This window comes from Podarcis tiliguerta, assembly GCF_965153285.1.
Source record: "Podarcis tiliguerta genome assembly, chromosome: 1".
Classification (NCBI taxonomy): Eukaryota; Metazoa; Chordata; class Lepidosauria; order Squamata; family Lacertidae; genus Podarcis; species Podarcis tiliguerta.
Genome location: NC_139534.1, coordinates 24,589,856 through 24,609,875, shown reverse-complemented (window position 1 = coordinate 24,609,875; position 20,020 = coordinate 24,589,856). Strand labels below are relative to the sequence as shown.

General features: G+C 41.4%; 1 protein-coding gene across 4 annotated transcripts in view; it reads left to right on the top strand.

Annotated features, from left to right (window-relative positions):
- Positions 1 to 20,020, top strand: part of ZNF385B (zinc finger protein 385B) — a 190,675-nt gene that overhangs the window by 1,449 nt on the left and 169,206 nt on the right. The window lies entirely within an intron of this gene.

Genomic DNA, 20,020 nt, shown 5'->3' with positions numbered 1-20,020 from the left:
AGGCTATGGGTCTTGATGCCGGGGCTGGTCCAAGACATTTTGGCACCTGAGGCGGACCCCCAAATGGCACCCCCTCCCCGCCAGTGAAGAAGGGGTCAGGGAAGATCTACATCAGGAACAAGGTGGTGTGTGTTGGGTGGAGAGATTGACAGCAGGATCTGCTGCCTTGGTTGACCCTGCTGCCTGAGGCGTTTGTCTCACCTTGTCTCATGGGTGAGCCGGCCCTGCCTTGTGCTTTAGCCGTCGATTTCAAGGGGCATAATGGTAAAGAAGAATGTGATATCTTGCTACCAAGTGTGCTTTCTCTGGAGGAGGATTTCTCAGAAACACGTGGCTCTCAGTAAGGGAACAAGTCAAAAAGTGGAAGCTTGTTGCTGTTTATTATGCTTTCAATAAGTTTTTTTTTAAATGCCCATGAGCATAAGAAATTTCAGAAACAGCTGATCCAGCAGCAAGCTCTGTGCAGGATTATTCCGCAATAGTGCCTTCTCAACTACCAAGATGCACTAATACGCAAACGATGCCAGCAGCCACAACAAAAAGTTATTTTCCACCAACCACCCTAGCTGTGTCGTCAAGAAAAGTCTGAAGGTTATGGAGGATTTGTAACCTTATAATCAATTCAATAGAGGGAACATGGGAAGGCAGCCAGCTGTTGACAAAATAAGTTCAGGATAAATTTAGAAATGTTTATCTCTTGCTGAAACTGATGCATTTTTATTTTAACTTTCTCTTTGATGTCTCATGGCTTATAAATAAAAAACGAAGAATAAAATAGTGAGCTGCTGTTATCAGGATTGTAAGATACATGCACTCGTGGCAAACATCATTACTGATTTATCTAAGAATACATTTACACTGACTTGGTTTATAAAATGTAATGTTTAGCATAAGGTGTTTGCATATCAGGTGCGTGTTGATTTGGAGGTGAGATATCATTGGGAAACGCAGCACTCCCAGTGTGAGGGCTCCGGGACTAGAAGGGAATGCTCTGGCGAGAAGCTCAAATAATTGGATAAAAGGTAGTACAGCATGCTGTCCCTGGATCCCTGCTTAGGAAACATCTGGCTAGTAAGCAATTGCAACACATGGTCTTCCGGACTCCACTTTAGTTAATTGCTCAAAGAAAGAGTACACGAGCTTCTCCCTTTTAGTTAATAGAACTCCTTCAGAGCTGTAAATTAATGAGGAGAGGGTCTCTAACATACTGCCCATCTCCTAGTCTTTGGCCGGTGTAATCATGCAATTGTGGAAAGGTTGTTTGCTTAGCAATAGCTGTACCATCAATGTCCAGGATAGATTACAGTGATTTTTGTTCTCATAAAATGCAAATTCCTGTTTCAAAGGGTGCGAGGAAATAACTTTGTCAGAAATATACAGGGACTTTACACAGCTGTTTAGTAGGACTCTCCAAATTTAAAAAGGTAAAATGTATGAATTCACACAATTGTGCTGATAGCAAGCATTTCGTGCCTATGGCGCAAGGTCAGACAACATTAATGTTTAGATTTTCCAGATAGCTATATTATTAGAATGAAGAAATGGGAAAATTGAGTTGAAAAAGTGTACAGATATGATAGTAACTATGGAGGCCAAGTGGGTTGTCTGACTAGACCATGTACCTTGTTGAGTTATTAAACATAAAAGTCTCTTGCCTTTAGTGTGGGTAGGGAATAAATATTTCAAATGTTTTAAATATTTCAGATATTAAGGTGGTGCTGACCTGCAGTTGGTAACAATTTGCTATCCTCTCCTGTGCATTCTCTTATCAGAGATAGGCGGAGATAGCTATCATTCCCATCTATTTCTCAGGAGTGAGAGCTGTTCATTAATTAAGCCAGGTGTGGGGAAACTTTGGTCCTCCACAAATTGCTGAACAACACCACCAGAGGGTAGCTCAGTTGTTGGAGCATGAGATTCTTAATCTCAGCGTCATGGGTTTGACCCACCGTTGGGTGAGATTCCTGCATTGCAGAGGGTTGGACTAGATGATCCTTGTGGTCCCTTCCGATTCTATTATTCTACCTTCTATCCAACTCTCCTCATCCCTGGCCATTAGCCATGCTTGTTGGGACTGTTTCGGACCTGTAGTTCAGCAACATCTGGCGGGCCAAAGCTGATGTCAACCAAACAGATCCATCTAAGCACAAGAGAGAGGTATCATCAGGTTTACGAGAGCCCTGACATGTATACAATTACATAAACATTTAAAATTTAAATTGCAGGGCAAAAACCCCAACACAAGGGAAAAGAGAGAGAGAGAGAGCCCATGTGTGCAGTTGCATGGAAGAAAGCAAAGGGAAAGAAGGAAGGAAGGGACACAGGAACAATAATCTCTCCTCAAGTGGTGTGACTTTCCTACTATGGGCAACCACCCTGCCTGAGAAGGGGTGGCTTTGAAGCTGCAGATCAGGCCAGCTAACAGCTTCAAAGGTTTTTCTTCCTCGAGCAGCATTTTGTTTTGCTTCCTCACTTGCTTATAATTAAAAGTACCATAACAAGCAGGATAGTTTCTGAAAATAAATGTTCACTTCTTGAATATAAAAATATCATTTGCTGTTTGCACCCTTTCTCCCTGAGAATAAAGGAATATATTGACTCATAGGCACTTTATGTCCTTTTAGTTCCAAACTCTCTCCCCCCCCCCCTCTAATTTTAACAGTTTTACGCACATTTATTTCCCACCCGTCTTTTCCATTTCCCATGACTAATGAAGGCAAATAATGAAAACGGCCTGAGAGATGCTGTGGTAGATGACTTAAGCAAAGTTTCAGAAGGGAGAGAAATACACACACACACACACACACACACACACTGCATGAGAATTCATCTCTTTTAAGGAGTTTCAAGGATTTCCTATCAATGCCGCAGCTTTCCAGTCAGCAAATTGACCAGGAATTGTGCCGTTTTAAAGATTATAAGGTCTGATTCCGTAAGGCAGTTTTGCCTAGCATCAGTTTTATCTGAGTCTACTTTACAAGCAGGTGAGGCTCTTCATCTTTGAGAAATTAGCTGGTGCCAGCATGTAATTGGGTACGGAAGTTCAGTAGAAGGTTATCCCTAACATACTCTAGTTAAGTTGCAAAGATCAGGCCAGCGTTATTTATTCAGAAGAAAAGAAAGGTGTCACAGTCTCAGCATCATTTTCATGCTTAAGTTCCCTTGTACTTGTGTGGCACCTTGCAGGCAGGATGCATTTAACTCGACTAGTGAGCTTTCTTCCGTTTTAAGCGAGCAGGTCTACCGTTGATAAAGCTGCATCTCCTATATTTTTCTTAAGCATTCTAAGGAATGCAAAAATTTGATATTGAGATTTTAATAGTAAAATCAAATAATGGTGCATTGTGGTTGACATACACTGAGAAGCATATTGAAGATTGTGCTGAACCTCCTTTTTTCTTATGATTGAAGGTGGCTAACAATATGCAAGAAGACATCAAACATTCATTAAAAAGACACAGATCCAGAATATTATATAAACTAAATTATTGAGAATTGAAGGTTTTCCTGAAGAGTGGGTGGGTGGAGGCTATAAAGAGCTTTATTTTGCAAAAATAAAATAAAATGGTAATTTGAATAGATGCGCATTGAAGTGTATTGTGTTCTGCATTCTCTAAGTGACATTGCTGGGTTCTTTTCAGTGGCAACCCAAATGGAGCTGCTCACTGCAGTAAATAGTTGAGGCTACAAAAACGTCGGTGACAACTGCAAAGCCCTTATAACTCCCAGAAACCCTAGTGCCTGTCTCACGGATGCAGACAATTAGATAATAAAAAAGCTTTCATCTCTCTTGTACTGGATGTCCAGTGAAAACATAATGTTGGAGATGGTAAGCGCAGTTTGACAATAGCTAAAGGAGGGGCGGGTTTATACTTGCTCATAACTAAACGAATTTATTTATTTACAACATTTTGTGTGCCGCTCAGTAACAGTGTTCTCTGGAAGGCTTACAACGATAAAACATTAAGGTATAATAACAACCAATAAAGCAATAAAAAGCAACATAAAATTTCAGTAACAGCAAGTAAGTTGGCATAATAAAGTACATGGAGGTCTATATTCAGTTGGTTAAGGTCCAAAAAGCCTGGGTTTTTTGGGGGGGAGGGGTGGGGGTTTTCACCTGGTACTGAGAAGAGTATAAAGAGCCACTTTCGGAGGACACACTATACTTGTGCGGATGCCTGATTATCGTCTTCCAAAGCAACTACTCTATTCCAAACTTAAAAACGGAAAGCGTAAAGTTGGTGGTCAACAAAGGAGGTTTAAAGACTCTCTCAAGGCAATTCTAAAAAAAATGTAGTATAAACACTGACACTGTGAAACACTGGCCTGCGAGTGCTCCAGTTGGAGAACAGTCTTTACCAAAGGTGTCATGGGCATTGAAGACACTCAAACTCAGGATGAAAGGGAGAAACACGCTAAGAAGAAGGCACACTTGGCAAACCCTCACCATGATCAATTCCTGCTTGGAAACCTATGTCCCCACTGTGGAAGGATGTGTGGATCCAGAATTGGCCTCCACAGTCACTTACGGACCCACTGTTAAAACCCTGTTTTGGAAGACAATCTTATTCAGCTACGAGTGATTGCCAAAGAAGAAGATACATGGGGTGTCATTACGCATATGAAAACCCTTTCCCCAGGGTCCACCTCACCTGACATGCATGCTCAGAGCAGGGACTCCAGCCGTGATCTCAGAGTCTCAGAGATGCCCAGGAGAAAAATGGATAAATGGGGGTGATGTACCCCCTCCACAGTTTTCCAGGTTTCTTCCTCGTCTTCCCCCGACCTTCACATCTCCAGTCTGGATAGGTACATGAGGGAGCAGATGATCCTTCATGTAGCTTGGGTGTAGGGTTCTGCTTGCTTATTCCGCAAGAGGGAGTAGAAGAAGAAAAAACTCTGTTATCCAAGGCTATGACTCCTCTTCACAGCTCATGGATCACTCATAGCGTGCATTCAACTTTAAACACTGAAAAGTTCCTACAGTTCTGTAACATGCCATAGTTACACATACGATGCACAAAAGCTTTTATTTGCTGCCTTCATCTATTTAAGTATTGCAATCAGACGTTGATTCCAGATTGGCACTGGTGCTCCCAAAGTGTTGTGGGTGTGGTATAGATCTGAGGGTCGTCAGCATATTGATGCTCTCTCTCTCAAAATCTTCAGCTGGTCTCCAAGTTGTGCATTAGTACAGTTTTCCATTAGTACAGTGGTACCTCGGTTTACGAACAGTCCTGTTTATGAACTATTAGGTTTACAAACTCCGCAAAACCAGAAGAAGTGTTCCGGTTTGCGAACTTTACCTCAGTCTACGAACGGAAGCCAAACGGTGGAAGGGCACCGGCGGCAGGAGGCCTCATTAGGGAAAGCACGCCTCGGTTTAAGAACAGATTTGGTTTAAGAACAGACTTCAGGAACGGATTAAGTTCGTAAACCGAGGTACCACTGTACTAAGAAAAGCATCAGGTCAGTTCCTATGGGACAGATATATAATTTTAATGTATTTTTAATCTCTTGTTGGAAGCCACCCAGAATGGCTGGGAAAACCCAGCCAGATGGGTGGGGTACAAATAATAAATTATTATTATTATATTATTATTATTATAATCACCCATCGCTTCTGTCTGTTACAAAGTACCTGATTACAAATGTAGACACCGAACCTATGAAGCACATTTGAGCCACATTCTTCCCCTCAAAGTATTCTGGGCACTGCAGTTTGTTAAGGGTTCCTGTGAATTGTAACTGTGAGGGATAAATTGCAGTGCCCAGAATTCTTTTTGGGGGAAAGAATGTGTTTGGAATGTGCTTTAAAGTTAGAGTGTATACACAGCCCACGTGAAATACCTTGCTGAAGACTATGCACCAGATTATATGTTATGTGTAAAATTTGGTTTTACAGTGAAGTTTATTTGGTCCTGTGGGTAATGGAGTAAAAGACTCTTTTGATAATTAACTAGCCAGAGGACTGCCATCCTCAAATCTTTTTGGTTTTGTAAGAGGGCTTCCTTTATGGAATCACTATCTCATTCCATTTGGGGTTACTGGGTTGGTGTTCTCATTACAGTGCTAGAATGTGTGTGGAAGGTTGAAAGAATTACAATAACTTCACAGTTGTGTGTGATGCCATGCAAATATCTCATTGGCTTGACATAAATTTATAATTTATTTCTAGCTTGGTTGTTTTTTTTTGAGCCAAAGCTGATGTGTAACTGACCATACATTGCCATATGTGGTTTTCTCCCCCATTTTTAATACACAATCCAGTCAGTTAAGCACTTTTTTGATAAGTTTTCAATTACAATAATCCAATAATAGCCACATTATTTATAACAATGCCAAATTATAATACCGTTACCAATACCAATCATTCAAATGCCAAATTATGTAAATTAGGTGGCTCCCCACATGCTAGAATTGATGGTTTGATTATATGCTTTATTTCTGTGTTCCAAAATCTTATTAATTTCAATTACACTCCAGTCAAAATAACAATCCCTTATACAACAACTGCAATATTAACGACTTCCAATCGTATTGACACATTAAATAAATGATTTATAAAGCTACAGGTGAAGCATTCAAACTATATCCTTGCTCTTCCTGTGTGCGGCAATTATTCTGTCCGTGATGTTTCTTTCTGTCCTTGCAAAATATTATGTCTATTTTTTCCTGGTTGTTGCTGTTCTCATTCATCTCTTGGGCGGAGCTAATATCCCATTATTGTTTCAGAAGTTCTCCATAGTTAAGCACTTTTTAGTGATGTTCACTGAAGAGAAGATTTAGTTCTTAGCATCCTGGTAGGCTTGTATGGGAGAAAGTGTTCCTTCAGACTCTAAATTGTTTATGGCTTTATAAATCAGCAGAAGAACCTTAAATCTAGCTTGGTAGCAAAGTGGTAGCCAGTGCAATTCTTTCAAAATTGGTGTGACACAATCATGGTAGGCTCATCAGCTTCTGAACCAACCTTAAGAACAGCCCTACATTAAAGGAGTTACACTAATCCAGTCTTGAAGTTACCGAAACATGAACCACTGCGGTGATGCCCATTGTTCCTGTCAGCTGAAGCTGGCAAAAGGTGCTCCTAGCCACCATGATCCACAGCAACAGTGATGAACCCAGAAGCACCCCCAGACTATGACCTGCTCCTTTAAAAGGACTGCAACCAGGTTCAGAACATGTAACCTATCTAGTTTTCAGACATGGGAACAACCAACCAACAAGGTTTCCATTTTGCCAGGATTCACCTTCAACTTGTGGGCCTCATCCATCTCACAGCTGCATCCAACATTGGTCCAGGATCTATACAACCATATCTAATGCAGGTGTAACAGAGGAATAGAACTGAGAGACATCTTGTTCCAAATCATGAAATGACTATTCCCAATGGCTTTATATGGAAGCATAGGAGCCAACTCCTAGGGACCAAGGTCCCTTCAGCACCTCCGATAAAATATTTGAGGGTGCCAGCCCCGCCCCCCGTTGATGGCCATTGCCATTCAAATGATATGCATGTGCCACGTCTTGTGATTGATAGGCAGGGCTTACCTCCCACCAACCCCGGTATCTTATTCAAGTTATTAAACACGTGTTAAACAGCATTGGGACAAGAAGATGGAATCCTGCAGCACCTCCAGCATAATTGCGTAGGGACTGAGGTACCATCTTTGCACTCCCAACCCACAAAGCCACTCTGCTAAGATACCACGAATTGATGGTATCAAAATCCAGAGAGAAATCCAGAATAAGCAGCAGGGTTACACTCTTCCACTCTTGATAAAGGCCAACCAGCAGCACGGTCAGGACCATCTCAAATCAGGCCTCAACCCAGACTGGAATGGGTTCAGATAATACATTTCCTTCAATAGTACTTTTGGATGGGCATCTCAAACGCCTTCCCACCACAAAGGGGATATTTGTGACCAGGCAGTAGTTACTATCACAGACCTCCAGGTCCAGAGCAGAGCGGCTATCACTTCTCCTTCATGAAAGGATGCATTTTTTCCATGCTCTGGTTAATCCCCCCCCCAAAAAAAAAACTTACTCAAATCAGCCACAATGGGCATGAGTTGAGAGGGCATGTAATCAGCTGAACAGTTAGGAGCATATCCTCAGGCTTCAAGAGCTGAAACTGATCCCATAACACCAGACTAGATGCCGTGTTGCATGGTTTATCTAGAACTGCCACAATAGTGGCATCAGAGTCAATACAGAGATGTGGAACTTCTGTCCTCAAAGTGTTCCTTACAAGCTTGTCACAGCAGGCTAAAGACTCTGACATCAGTTGCCTTGATGCTTAATTTTGTTTGGCTGGGCATGGTAAAATTGCATTTGAACTGAGCTCTGTACCTAAGTATATCTACCTGGCAGTAGCAACTGACAGTTTCCTTTAAAAATAGGAAAGTGTATAAATTCTAATTTCACAGTATCTAAGGGATGGAAGAGTAATGGAGTCATAAGGCCTTTCTATAACCTTTGATGTATCTATCCATGATTGAAAAAAGGAGAGAACAAAACTCGTGGTATCTTAATGCCTGACCATTGAGTACTTTCTCCCATAATATTTTAAGACATGTGTGTTCATAGATGCTTGGGTAATTATGATTAGGGTTTAATATTATTAAAATGTCATGTAGTAACTACCTAATAATTTCACAGAGAACTGCTTGTGCTTCTGCATACCACAGAATGTGCTTTATTAAGCTAAACATAATAATCCTGAATCCAGTTAATCAAATGCACTAACTTTCATTTTTTTATTGGCTTCTTTCCTGTGCCATGAACTTTTTTCATCTGAATTCCTGACACGATTGTTGTTTAATCTCAGAAGAAGTTACAATTTATTGAACTTTTGGCATGCACACTTAAAAGAGTTGTTATACATTCTGCACAGAGTTGTGATTTTTCTTATGCATCAGCTGAAAAACTGACAGTGTCTTCTATAAACAACTTATTAATTGACATGTTAAAAATGCATTAGAGAACTTGAGCTGCTGAGGTTTGTAGATACACAGCGCTTGGAAACCAATCTGAGCACTTCAGTTCCACCAATTAGCATTGCTGCTAGCTTTATAACAATTGTCTACCAAGGAAACTTCTTTAGGTGTTAAGCATTGCTAATAATTTATCATTAAGATGATAAAGTCCTCTTCTGTGTTATGCTATTAAAGTGACAATTCATTGAAGTTGTTTGGTCTGCTCTGATGATGACACAGCTAAAGCATACAATTTTCTATGGAAAATAAAAATGCATATGTGTGCAAGCAATATGCAACAACAAAATTAATACAAATAGCAAAAGAAAAATGAATGAAAAGAAAAGCTCAATGCTGAAATGCCTGGGTATGTCTTATAATAATCAGTTCTCATCAGTCATATCATTCCGTTGTTCTTGGTTTCTATGCAGGAGTTACATCTAAGCCGTATTACATGGCGATAGACGAAGGGAAATCAAAACTGGCAGGAAACTTGCAGTCTTTACTGAAACAAATATAGAAACCATCGGGCAGGATTCAACTAAGTTGCTGTGTGCCTGGAGCAAGATCTGCTTTTGCAATGAGACTTCACCTTCTCTCCTCTTTCTGTGCCCTCCCACTGTCACCCCTAAATCTGGTCCGGAGAGTTGGGGGGAAAGGACCAGCAGTCTGACTGCATGAGCAAACCTTACATGCACACCCCATTTAGCGCTATGTTGAATTCCACCCTGTATTATTAAATATTCTTTAGGAGGGCCTAAAGCTACAGATCATGGAGGATAATGTATGCTGAAGTATATTTCTTTTGCAAGAAGTGGGCAGTGCTTTTTCTTTCTCAGTGCTTCAGTTTATTTCAGGAGAGGATTGTATGTCCACATATAATAATGTATCACTCAACCTTTCAGTTAATTCATTGATCCAGTGAGCAGACTCAATATAAAATACACAAATCTGTTAACTATTTAAAATTACAGAAGGCGTACTTTCACAGTGCTTGTCTGAAACCAGGAGTATTACTGCTTTCTGCATTATGTGGAAACTTGCTTGGGCTTGGTGAGTGAGTGAGTGAGTGAGTGAGTGAGTGAATAGAATACAGTTTTCTTGAATTTCTGGTGTATTAATGCACAGCTGAAAGGAGGGGTATGCCCCCCCCAAAAAATATTTCTTAAAACAGCAAGCCAGCAATGTGAACAAGTCCTTGGATAATTTGTTTTTAGTTACCAAACTGGCTACGTTGCCTCAAATGAAAGCTGAGATTATCGGTATTGTCCAATAGATGTCTCAGATGATCTCAGCTTTCACCCATGTGTCAAAATGCATCTGCCCCTCACTCAGAGAATTATCTTCTGGAGGCCCTGAAAGGGGGGTAGCTCTGGTACTATGCCATGTGTTCATAACAGAACTGGCCTGGAGACAAGGCACTGAGACAGGAATTAGAGGTGGGAAGAGATTGCAAGGCATGTACCTAGGGAGGGAAGGAACTGAGTAAATATGCAAGTATTTCGTTCAAGGAGGGCAGTGGTGGATTCTGTAGATGTTGATGGCACAAGAAGAGACTATAATCGACTAGGAAAAAAGAGATTAGTGGTGACATGAGAATAAATAGGGTGAGTGGTCTGTTGTTTAAATCAGGCTGTGAGTAGATTAATGAACTGTGTAAGGTCAGTAGGAGTGTCAAAAATCTTTTAAATCCCCATCCCTTCCCTTGTTATATGTCCCATTTCTCTTCTGCTACTTTTAATACTTTTATATGTATTATATTTGGTTTCTCTTCACCCCCACCCCATCTTTAAGTCCAGTTATCGACATTTCCACATCAGTTTGCAATTGTTTTATGTTTTAGAAGTTATAATGAAACTGGCCAGCATTTTGGTAAATTTCCCTCCGTAACATGCACATTTCCCCTAATATACACACTTTTGCAAAGCAATTTTCCTTATACATCTTTGCATGTTGTTTTCACTGATATACACATTTAGATGCACATTTCAAACTAGTACATGCATTATTTACCCATTACTTGGTTGAAGAACTGCTTGCAACCCATGTTTGGTACTGAATTGCCTTTTTCATACCAAACAGGAAAGAGCTGGAATAGGTATCCTGAGAGAAATAAAAACACATGATAGACAACAGTTGGGGGGCTGGCGGGGGGCAGGATATGTTAGTTGGTGAAGGCTGAAGAGGAATATGCTGTAGGAAGATCCCTATTATTCTAAGTCAACAGAGAGAGCCGCTTCCTCCTTGTAGAAGCCAATCATGCCATAGCCTGTGGCTGTTCTTTTAGTAATTCTCACCTGAAGTAGATCGAATTGGAAATTTAGTTATTAATTCTGAAAGCGTGTATCTTGTGGGTTTACCTGTGTGACTGTTTTAGGTTTGGCCAAGAACAACAGAAGGAGTAGAGGAGCTGGGATTAGAATAGCAGCATGCAAGACCTTTTGGTATATCTACCACAATTTCTGTCCCTCTGTAGTGATGCAATATTGGAGAAAGAAGGCAAAGTTCCACTATAGGTATCAGGATATGTAAATAGGAGGGAGATGTCCACAAATTATAAAAAGGTTCTGCATGCAGAGAGGCCGTAGCAAATTCTCCCCAATGTTTACTTGCTTGGCCTAAGGAAGGGAGTCATTTCTAAGAAGCCATGCTGCTTTGACAGCTATTATCCTATTCAAATCACTGGTGCAGTAGGAGATACTGCAGAATAAATATGAGTTTCAGATTAGTCTGTTAAATGCTCATTGCAAAAGTATTTGGGTTAAGTGGGTGGTGATCTGCCAAAACAGGCCTCCAGCCTTGCGATAGCTGTTCAGATACTGATTCTGTGAATACTGTAGCTGGTGTTTGTATGCATTTTCCCACCAGTTGGTGTAAACTCCTCAGTTTTAAAAGTACAGTTTTACACTGAGCTTTTCCCGTATTTTTCTTTCACAGCTGGAGGGTTGTCTGGTTTAAATATACAAAAAACACCTAAGAAGGGAGAGCAGGAGGGGCCTGGAAGTTGCCCATCTAGTTAGTACCTGGACTGAGCAGACACAGCTCACCTGAATGCAGTCTTCCCCATCATGGCGAGATGCATTGCATTTCTGTTTCAAATTATAATAATTCTTTCTAAATTAGCAGCTAGACATATAAAGTAGCCCATGCAAATATCCTGTGCCACATTTGGTCCTCTTTTTCTCTTTGAATGGTTAAATGGCTGTTTACTAATTAAGCAACATGAGCTTTCTTTCCTTTTCCTTTTTATAAAAACCTAGACTCTGATCAGGCATTGAAGTAACAGCAAAACCATAGGTGAATGACCTAATCAGACAGTGAATCCACAAAGGAATAAATATAAATATCAATCTGACATCCTCTCAGCCGGCTATGGAAGGATCTATAACAAACTTACTGCTTCTCAGTAGAAATGAAAGAACCTTCAAAAACGTTTATTCACTGCAGAGACTTGTTACTGTGCTTGATTGTGGCTTGTGAGATTGTTTTTATAAACAGACTATAAGTTTTCACAACACTCAGCTTGGAGCTATTAGCAATCGTGATGCCATCTCAAAGGCTGGTAACTTTCAATATTATTGGCATATGAAGTTGATAAGCATTGGCACTGATCATGAGCAATGTGGCTGCTTCTTATTTTTTTAAATCCAAACTGCTGCTTCTTGAAATATTTTTCTATGTGAAATATATTAACAGCACAAACGGAAGGCTAAATTCTTGCTGCTAATCTATTATATTTTCTTCACCAAAGTGTAAAATATAAATCACTTCCTTTGTTTTAGGAACAATTTTCCTGTTCTTCAGTGACTCCTCCCTGAGTGGACCTTTTTTCATTGTAATTACTGCTTCTTCTCATAATATTATAAGAAGAGCCATACTGGATACAGTCCTGAGATGGATTGGCACTTGCTGCAATTAGCATATTACACAGTTGTTATCACAGAGCTGCGCTGGCTTCAAGCGTCATTTCAAACTCATTTCAAAGAGCTAGTATTGCTTTGCAATACATTAAATGGCCTGGGTCCTGGTTACCTTTTCCTGTGTGAAACCTGCCTGTATTCATAATCAGGGGCCCTTCTTCCAGGGTTTTCGAATCAGAGAATTGGAAGGGACCACAATCGTCATCAAGTCCACCCCCTGCAACGCAGGAATCTTTTTTGCCCAGTGTAGGGTTCGAACCCATGACCTGGGATTAAGAGTCTCATGCTCTGTTGACTGAGCTATCCTGCAGGCTGGAAGTTAATCAGTTTGCTGCAGGAAGAGCCCTCCAGTTGTGGCCCTTTTATTGTGAAATCCCTTTACTTAACTCAGGAAACACCTGATCTCCTTCATAAGCCAGGTTAAAAACTTTCTCTGGTTCTGTAGCCTTGTATTACTGTTGCTGTTTCATTGCATGGATTGTGTTATTGATTTATATGTTTATTTTAAATCCTGACCTTCTAGGTGGCTAACCCTAATCCTGTTGGAATGGGAAACACTTCCCTGTAGGTTCTGAACTGTATTTTATTTCGTGCAACAAAAACCTGGCTGTGGCTGGTGTGCTTTATATTGCCTGCTGCTTAATGTAATTCTCCGCACAAGAAAACACCCTTAACGCGGTGATATTTTTCTGTGAAATACAGTGCATTTCGGATATTTTTTTTGTCATGCATAGCAATTCAAAATTATATGCTTAGCTGACCCTTTAATTAGTTCTCATTCTGCCTAACATGATTTATAGCTTCATGGTGCCTATGTTAAAAAAATGATATATGGCTTAATGAAGTGGAAAGCCAGTATAAGCTCACACCTCCAGTTAATTGGAGATGCCATGGTGTGCTGAGGGAGAAGGAAGTAGAAGTCAGCATCTCCCGCAGAGAGGACAGAATGGTCCAGCTTCTAGTGGTTTGAGATACTGAGTCATCTGTGCTCACAGTGTTTTTGTTCTTCTTTGTTTGTGGGATTTTTTGTTTGTTTTTTGCTATCTTATATAAAGCGGCCGGGGGGATAAGGAGCAGAATCCAGTGATCTCTGAATTCAGAACTGAGACCACCAGCAGTCCACTATGTCACAGTGATGATGACAAAAGACAATTTTCAGTTTCTGGAGGCTTTGTTGAAGTTCGGGAGCTAGATGGACCTGCAGTTTGTTTCAGTGCAAGGGCGCTTTCTCTGTTTCTAAGCTGCTGCCTTAGTTACCTGACACAGCGGAAGCAGCAGTGGGGCATCTGTAACTAAACCTGCAGCTGCACATATGCTTCCTCATCCAAAAGAATTAACTTTCAGATTGAACTGAGAGGTGCACTGTGCGGAGGTGTTGTTAGGTTTCTGCATGCTCTGCAGAATGGAGATGTTTGTCAGTCAATATACTTTTGTTCTGGGCTGCAACTCATGCTTGAGAGTCTCTTAGCACATGGAACGCCAGCAAGTTTTATATGGTGCACATGGTGAGCAGGGCTGGGCGATATCTGGTTTTCAGCATTGTGATAGATCACCAGCTAAACATTGTGATGTACCAATATATTACAGTGTCTGAAATAAGGACGGAGCTTTGTTGAGGAGTTGGCTGGCTTCACGGTTCCCCCGCATCATGATTTTTTGTATAACACACACACTGGGGCTTGGCAATGTGTTGGTACATTGTCAAAAATCAGCTTGAATCCACATTACGATAACAGTTTTATAATATTCAACATGGCGATGAATCGTGGATCACGATGTGTGTTTGTTCTGTGTAAGAATTTGTGATGTGGGAAAAACCATGAAGCCAGTGATCGCTTCTCTCAAGATTCCTTCTCACCCTGTTGCTCTGTACTACAGTGGTACCTCGGGTTAAGTACTTAATTTGTTTCAGAGGTCCATACTTAACCTGAAACTGTTCTTAACCTGAAGCACCACTAATGGGGCCTCCTACTGCTGCTGTGCCACCGGAGCACGATTTCTATTCTCATCCTGAAGCAAAGTTCTTAACCTGAAGCACTATTTCTGGGTTAGCGGAGTCTGTAACCTGAGGCTTATGTAACCTGACGCGTATGTAACCCGAGGTACCACTGTATAAAGTAACAGCAGTAACAATATGTTAAAGGTTAGTAAAAATTCATCAGTTTTAGACCCCTAAGTACGGTGGACGCTCACGTTGCAAACGTGATCCATGCGGGAGGCACTTCTGCAACCCGCAGCGCCGTGTCTGCGCACGCATGGGTTGCGATTCAGCCCTTCTGTGCATGCACAAAGCGCATGTGCGAGCGCCGAAACCCAGAAGTAACCCGTTCCGGTACTTCCGGGTTTCAGCGCGTCCATATCCCAAAAGCGCGCAACCTGAAGCGCCTGTAACCCGAGGTATGACTAGTAGCAGTTCACCTCCACATCCTTATTTCAGACATTGTGATATACTGTATCAGTATATCACAATGTTTAGCTGGTGATAAATCATCATGTTGAAGCCAGACATCACTCATCCTTAACACACATCATGATTTGCAATTTACCACCCAGCTGAAATTTATGAAAACAACTTCACAATAAAAGTCAATCCTTCATTAGGCATAGCAAACCACAATGTCACAATATGGACTTGAAACCAGTTTTGCACAATATAATGATACATCGCCCAGCCCTAATGATGAGCAGCTCTCACATGTTGAGACTGGTATGTACAACCTCTATACGTGTTCAGTTTAAGAGACTTCCAATGTGGCTTTAATAGAAGCTTAATATAAAAATTAAATGTCTCAGCGATAAGCAATTTCAGCCTGTTACTTCACAGCCTCCTGTTTTGTTCACTCAGCACCATCAGGCAAACATTGGTAATATAAGGCATCACCTAACCTATGTTGTCTCATTCTCCATGGCTGCTGAAGCTCCTATATATACTGAGTCAAATCATGAGTTTAAAAATTACTGAACGTAAAGCTGCCACATGTAGAAAAGTCAACCAATAATACTTTTGTCCTCGCATTTGTGCTGCAGGCCTCCTCTTAAGCAAGTGAGCTGAGTAGATAGTATGTCGCTTGCCAAGGTAGGAAGTAGAGTGCAGGCATCAGTAAGTGGGATTAAGCAGCCCGCGAGTTTATTGAAAATAAAGTAAGTAGATTGCATGGTCAAAGCAGGCATTTTGCTTTCTAGTGCAATAACTTTGAGCAGCTTTTGAGCATGATTAGTGCTTTCCTCTCTTGCACTTCATTTTTCTGTCCCCTGCAGAATGAGGCACGAATTACAGGGGTGTGTGGAGCTCTGATACTCTGCAGCAAGGAACCATGAGTTTCAACATGATACACACACAAAAGCATACACACAAAAGGAAATGCAACACTTAACCAATGTGCACTCAGAGAGGAAGTTTAACATATGAAGCAACCCCTCTTTAATCTGTATAAATGCCACCTAAAACTGATTATAACCTCACATTTCTTAGGCAAAGGGTGATTCCACACCAGGCGCTTAGTGTGAGATTGCAACATTTTGTTTATTGGATTTTTACAAGACAAGGTTGTTGTGGAAGGGAAGGAAAAAACACCCTTCTGCATAGTCCCTGCTCTCCCCGCTTTCCTCAAACCAGAGAAAGTCCAACCTTTTGAGAAGAGCAGTGTAATTGCTGCTGTTGTGTTAAAGTTGCTGCAGGTGGAATTCCTGATTCGGACCTTGAGCAGGGTAGAAATGATTTTGCTCTCCAACACAGGAATGAGTTTAAAAGCTGTACTGGAAACAGTCTTAAAATAGCTACAAATAAATGTTACAAAAATATAAAGTAACACATTGCTCTTAAACAAGCAAAATGCAGGACAAGTCAGGTGGGTAGGGATGGGGGGGGGGCACACATGCTTTTATGACACCAGATCCCACCCCCCTTGTGGAGGAGCGTTCTCCGCGTTTGGCTTCCTGCCTCCTTTACCACTCTGGCCCTGCTCTTCTCCTTGACTCACATAGACGGGGCAAGGGCCAGGGGTAGATGGCCAGCTTCCACACATGACTTGAGCCACAGCTCCAGCCTCTCACCTTCTGGTGTCAGAAGAGACTCCAGCATGAAGGAGGTGGAGGAGGTGGAGGAGAAGTCAGGTTGGGGCAGTGGAGGGGGCCAAGCGCCAGTGGATATGTACCATGCTAGACTGGCAGCGGCTAAGGAGGAGCAGCAGTCTCTCTATTGTTGCTCAGGCTGGGCTCCTCCTCAGTTGCACCCACAGCAAGACAGCCACCATTTGGGGCTGGCTGAGCTCGAATATGTCTAAGTAGGACAGGAGACCCTTTTGTCCCAAAATGGGGTGATCCCATTTTTTTCTAGGGACTGGTGGCAACCCTACTGCCCCGTGCCTCCTCCCCCTTTTGTGACTTTTGGGGACACTTCTGGGTTTGGCACAATGGTCACACACATGTTGAATGTGCGTAAATGGGGTGTTGCCCATGCAATACAACGTAAAGGTGGTTGAACTGCAGAGTCAAGGAATAAAAGGCAAGAAATCTTCCTCTAAAAAAGTCTTGCCCAAAGGAAGCAATTAAATAAAATGACCACAAAGGCAAAGCAAGTGGCAGCAAAGAAAGCAAAGAAGGAATCTGAAGAGCAGTTTGTAGCCTTTCAGTCCTCTATCTACATGAAGGAGTGTTTCACACACACATGCACACACCGCTTTAAAATACAAGGGCTCAGATTTGCAGGGTCACTCATAGCGTTTTGTGCACGCTCAGGGTTTTTTTCATCTCCTCTCTTCTTTAGGCAGCTGCCTCTCCCCCAAGGGTCAAGAGGAGCACATCACCACCTTCTGAGGTGCCAGAGGCTGTTGTCTCCTTCGCAGGAGGGCTATGTGCACACGCATTAACCTCCCTGGATGCCAGCCTTTGAGCTTATTGAGTTGTCTAGTCTGTTTCCTGTAACCTTGCTTGTGTCAGCTGAGACTGTTCTGTCGCTTGATTATATTATAAACTCAAGGTCTTATTTCCCAGGCAAAGACCCTGCGCGACTGTATGTTTGATGTGCGTATATATAGCTCCAAGCGCCTTCTTGATTGTTGTTTGTTTCCGATTCATTGCCTTAGAGCCGAAGGATCTAAACTTCATGCACATGGAACACTGCCGCTTTTGTATATCAAGTAACACTGTATTAAAATGGATGAGCCTGTAATCTCACTTTCATTTCTGGTCTTGCAGCGATTTAAGAGTTCTTTTGCAGAGTCCAGCTCAGTTAAAGACAGCATGCCTCTTGGTTTGCTACGGAGCGGCATGCATCCTAAGTGAGTGCATGTACATGGAGCCAAGTCATTTTGAACTAGTCGCATTTTTGTGCTGAATCCTGCTTCATAACATTACGGAATGCCGCTGTCATATGCTGAAGCAGTGATAAGATAAGCACTGCTGAGCATGTGCAGAGTGCTTTCTCCTCACACGGAGCCATAGCAGCAGCAACAGCAGCCCTGTGAAATGAGTTATGTGAGCCCAAGCTGTGAAACTGGGCTGTGAAATAAGGCAAATTCTGTTGGGCTAAGGCAAGCTCTGTACCTTCTCTGCCAATGCAAGCCTTTCAATACCAAGGACGCAGGGACAGTGTTTCTTCTTCTTAGGCTTGACCCCAGTCAAAAGGAAAAAGAAATTTAGGACTTCCTCTAGAGTATTGATATAAAACTTTGTCTTTACAAAATGCTGGCTCAGCATCCATCCCTTTGTAGTTGCTTGTCTGTTAAGCTCTGCAGTAACATGCTGCAAATCTGTGGTTATGCAGATTCATTTTCTCGGATTAATTTACTGACGGAGGAGTCTTTCATGGCTCCAACTCTCCAAATGAAATTTTAGATGATCACTCTCCTCCTAAGTGGATTACCCTTTAATTAAAAAGCCACACCTACTCTTTGTTGTGGTATATTCTAAATGGTTATTTCTCATCTTTGCCGTACAGTAACTGAATACTCTCTCTTCTAAGGAGATTTGAATTTTGGCAGTCATAGGGCACTGGCAAGAGAATATGATTGATTTGATACATGGAGCAGTATAAAAATGCTCAGATAATCTATTCTGCTCCCTCCTCCCTTACTCTGTATTATAAAATGGGCACTCCCAGTATTCAGAGTGTGGAATGAGCTTGATTACAACATTAAGCAAACTTCTTTAAAAGGTCTAGGAATCTGTGCCACTGTTTGCACTGCAACTGCTTACAGCTTTTGTGCAACGTGTGTGCTCTCATTATTGCTTTGTTCAGAAGGGCCTTAAAAACACAGCATCATCAGCATAATCATGGTGATATATCTTTTGTATTTGCTATCTGTCATAAAATGGAAAAAAACTGGAAACTGTACTTTAGGACTCTAAGGATTAAGGTTTATCTGTCTCCATAAAGGACACAAATCATCTAGATTAGAAGTAATCTGATTGTATTGAGGCACAAATTATAGCACAAAGGCTGTTCAAGTGGGTTTAAGTGTGCAGGGCTGGTAAACACCATATGACCACTGATTGGTCCATGAAAGAGTATTAACCGAAAGATAATGATGGATTTTAATCCAAATCCCTAAAGCACAGCAGCTGCAGTTCCCAAATGAGTTTGCTCTCTCGGTCTGAGTTTTTCAAATACTGATGTACTGTGTTCTTAGTTCATGTCTCAAGAGAGAGTTAATTTGAATAATTCTTTGCTCTTATATTGAGCAGGTTTGTTTGTTTCTCCAGTAAGGTCCTCAGTTGCTTCTGTTTTTAAATTGATCAGAGTTGGCCATATCTCCAAGCACAATCTAGGAGAGGGGATTTTGTTGTATCAACCCGTTCCCTGTGTCTCGCACTCCTTCTTTTTCGATACACATTTAATAGTTGTGAAAGAATCACATGGCTCGTTCCCTGATGAATGGCATTGAAAAGCAGTGTATATACATACTTATCATACTGCTCTGAAAAATGTTATAATAGTGTTATTGCTGCTTGCAGTATAGATGTAGTTTCTTACTGCCCTGTCCTCTTGCAGTCTGCAGTGAAACTGCATTTCTTTAGATTTTGGGCGGTTTATTCAGACTGGACCTAGGAAAAAAAATGGATTCTTTTGTTCTTATCCTGAAGCAACGTTCTTAACCCGAGGAATTATTTCTGGGTTAG